Below are 4,213 nucleotides of genomic sequence, written 5' to 3' on the forward strand. Positions count from 1 at the left end.
ACGGAAAATCAATTAACAAACGGAGACGTAACAATATACAATTTTATGAAGATCGATTTCAGAAACTTTCCTCAAAGTATATGTGAATAAGCTTAGATTATTTGATATAGCAGAATTGTTTGTTTGTTTGTTTAGAGACCAAAACCACATTAGGTTACCTGTTGTGTCCACTGCGGAGAATCGAGCCACGGAATTTGGCGTTGTAATTCCGTAAACTTACCGCTTTCCCACCGATGGATTAATAGAATTGTTATTTATACACTGTTGTTCTCTTTATTTAAAGAAGACGACAATGAACTTCAGAAAAATGTTTCATTACTTGTACCCGAGGCCCGGCATGGCCAGGTGATTAAGGCACTCGACTCGCAATCTGAGGGTCGCGGGTTCGAATCCCTGTCACACCAAACATGCTCGCCCTTTCAGCCGTGGGGGCGTTATAATGTGACGGTCAATCCCATTATTCGTTGGTAAAAGAGTAGCCCAAGAGTTGACGGTGGGTGGTGATGACTAACTGCCTTCCCTCTAGTCTTACACTGCTAAATTAGGGACGGCTAGCGCAGATAGCCCTCGTGTAGCTTTTCGCGAAATTCAAAAACAAAACAAACAAAAACAATACTTGTACCCGACGTTTCGGCTTGCGCCTCTATCAAGCGTCTATGAACGTCACAGGTTACCAAACTGATTTTAAATAACACTAACCGAAAACGAAATACAGTTACAACAATATAACGGAAAAGTGCACGTGATACGAATATATTCGAACAGTTTTGAGTCGTTGATCCTAAAAATAGAGAATATGACAATAATAATAACATAAAAATGAAATGATAATGATAAAATTAATAATAATAATAAAATGTTAAAGGGGCCAGGCGTTGTGCCTATTAATGGAAGAGTGTCTGGATTGAATCAGAAGTGATTCCTTATATTATCTGTCGAGGAAATTGTCACACGTTTCTAAAATTTTGATTGTATAAGGTTTCCCATTAATTGTGCCGTATTCTTTTAAATAATGTTCAGTGGTAGCTTCTTTGTTGTGAAGATTTCCAGTGGCACGAATGTGTTCTTTGAAACGATCGTGTATTGAACGATTGGATTCATCTATATATGTGGCCGAACACTGTGTACATGCAAGTTCATAGACAGTGTTTTTAAGTGTGCAGGACTTCTCTAAGCCATTCGTCTTTGCAAAACACTTTTTGGATTTACATGTATTGTCGTTATTAAAGGCTGAACGAGTGAGTATATCCTTCAGTTTTCTACCAGGTTTGTGTATTATTTTGATATTCAAACCAGATCTTCTAATCGCTTGACAAAGGCAGGCAAGTAGTTGAAGGTTCATTCACGAAGGGTATAATCCATGAAACAGTGTCTTGATGTGATAGTTTCTTTTTTTTTCTGAAGTTGTTTGTCGTCTTCTTTAAATAATGGTTTCTATCCTTCAGTCAGCACTGAAAATGTGAAAAAACAATAATATGCTGTTCTCTTTTTCAATTGTTTCAATTAGAAAAATCTTCTGTGAGCATAATATTTCAAATATCTCGAAGAAAATAATTAAAAAGAAAAACATTCCTGCACTTATATATTATTAAGTCAGTATTGGTTCTTGTTTAGTTTTCTTGTGTGTAAACTATGAGCGACTTATATATGGCTGTACTCCCCAGCAAATAGGAAACTAATCTATTAAGTTACTACTAACGGTACTTTTTTTCTACCTGAACTCCTCTGAATTTCTGGCCCAGCATGGCCGGGTGGTTAGGGCGCTCGACTCGCAATCTGAGGGTCGCGGGTTCGAATCCCCATCCCACCGAACATGCTCGCCCTTTTAACCGTGGGGGCGTTATAATTTTACGGTCAATCCCACTATTCGTTGGTAAAAGGGTAGCCCAAGAGTGGTGATGACTAGCTACCTTCCCCTCTAGTCTTACACTGCTAAATTAGGGACGGCTAGTGCAGATAGCCCTCGTGTAGCTTTGCGCGAAATTTAAAACAAACAAACTTTTGAATTTAACCCGACAGACTAAAATAATGAATAGATTTTATCTTGTTTTCTGAATATCATAGAGCTGTAGTGTGTGGATTTTCATTTGTAGGTCTAGCGTATCGTACTAAATATTTATCAACATCTTGGTGTTCTTTGCTACATTTTTTTTGGAATAAATGCTTACGCTGATCTATCTCATGCTTTTTTCTTTAGTGCTTGGAAACGGTAGGAAGAAACGACGTTTTTATGAAAATAATAGGAATCGCTATTGTATCGTCCATAAGTACAATGCTTCGACAATTTTTGACTACCCTAGTTCACGAGCAGGTCATGTCTGACGCGCAATGGATCATGGGAGAAATTTTAATCGGAGTCGGTCCTGATGCGAAAGCGCTCCTTTTGCCAACAATAAACGAGCAGATGTCTTCTTCTTTCCGAATCGGGATTTAGGTCATCGACCTGGGAGGGTCAGGTTCAAATAGACCTCTTCCTCCCTTCTGTACGGTTGTTGTTGATTTTTTTCTGTGGTTCAGGTTTTTTATGGTTGGCAGGTTTGATATAGGGTTAATGTATTTCTGTTGGTACTTTCCTTTTCAGGGCCATGTCCGTTTTATGTTATCAATTTATATGTGTGTATTGTCCTATTTTTGGGTGTTAGTCTACTTTGGGTCTATAGTAGAAGTAGTAAGTGTGGTATTTTACATTGGTTTCAGAGGTCGTAAATAAAGGAAGAAATTAGGATAAAATGTCATTTAAAACGTAACATACGAAACGTCTATATAGAATGAAACTAATCGAAAGTCATGAACTGAGCATTATTTGGTATTTTCAACAGTGATAATAAACGACTCTAAGGTTCTTCATGCATGAATGGATGGAAGGGGCAACCAGTTATCATCATCCGCCGCTCAAAAGGTTACTTTTAACCGAATAACGGAATTCACTGCCGCTTTTTAAAAGCGGCCGCTCTTAAAAATGTGAAGCATGTTCAACGACATCTCGCTGGTTCGAGCCTTGGACCATCCAATCTGTAACCCGGCAAACTAACCACGGCCGACTCTCGTGAACTAAATCGTCAAGTATAACTCAAAACTCGAGTTTTAAAGCCATGGTTTATAAAAAACAACAACAACAATATAGCCTTAGGTTTCATCTGCTTAGATCTAAAATAAAGTAATAATTTTGATAAACATATATTTAGGTGACGTCACATAAACCTTTTTGTCCTCCTCGTATTTACATTGCATACATCATGATATAAACTGTAAATCTACCGATTGTTTTATGATTCATTTTTCAGAGGTGTTTAAACATTAGAACTATTATATCGTTCAAATATTTTGATTTTCTCCACACTTATGCTTGTCACATGCATATCCGAAAGTTCCACCATTTGTTAGCTTCTCGTCTCGTGCATGCTATAAGTTACTGTCATTGTTTGAATGTGCAGACGTTTACTTTAGTTAGTAATTTCACTATTTATTAATAAAAACTTATAATCCAGAAACATTCTAAAAGAAAAAGCGTAACTTTCTGTAATTAACTGAATTAATTAATTGAAGGAATGAACCTCAACTCAGATATTGTAATTTACCACACACCTTGAATGGAATGTTGTTTGGTCAAGTGACCTGGGAGGATCAGATACATCTGACCTCTACCTCCCTTCTTGATTATTGATTTGGTTCTTGAGTGTTGGATGAAGTCCACATTAATTCCTTAGTATAAAACAGCCCGGTAACTAGTAAAACCCGTTCTTACATCATGAAGTCACTGTATGCGTCATTCACACACGCGAGTGACCCTTTCATGCCATGTCCATGAATGTACATACCGCTGTGCCACTGGGGGGCTTGCAAGGATATAAAGAAATACTTATGTTATACCACATCCCTCGCCAAGCGATAAATATTACACTTCTCTTGGAATGAAATAAAGAAATACTTATGTTATACCACATTCCTTGCCAAACGATAAATATTACACTTATGTTGGAATGAAATAAAGAAATACTTATGTTATACCACATCCCTTGCAAGGAGATAAATATTACACTTCTCTTGAATTGAAATAAAGAAATACTCATGTTATACCACATCCCTTGCAAGGAGATAAATATTACACTTCTCTTGGAATGAAATAAAGAAATACTTATGTTATACCACATCCCTTGCCAAGCGATAAATATTACACTTCTCTTGGAATGAAATAAAGAAATACTTATGTTAT

This window comes from Limulus polyphemus, unplaced genomic scaffold, assembly GCF_000517525.1.
Source record: "Limulus polyphemus unplaced genomic scaffold, Limulus_polyphemus-2.1.2 Scaffold1420, whole genome shotgun sequence".
NCBI classification, from domain to species: domain Eukaryota; kingdom Metazoa; phylum Arthropoda; class Merostomata; order Xiphosura; family Limulidae; genus Limulus; species Limulus polyphemus.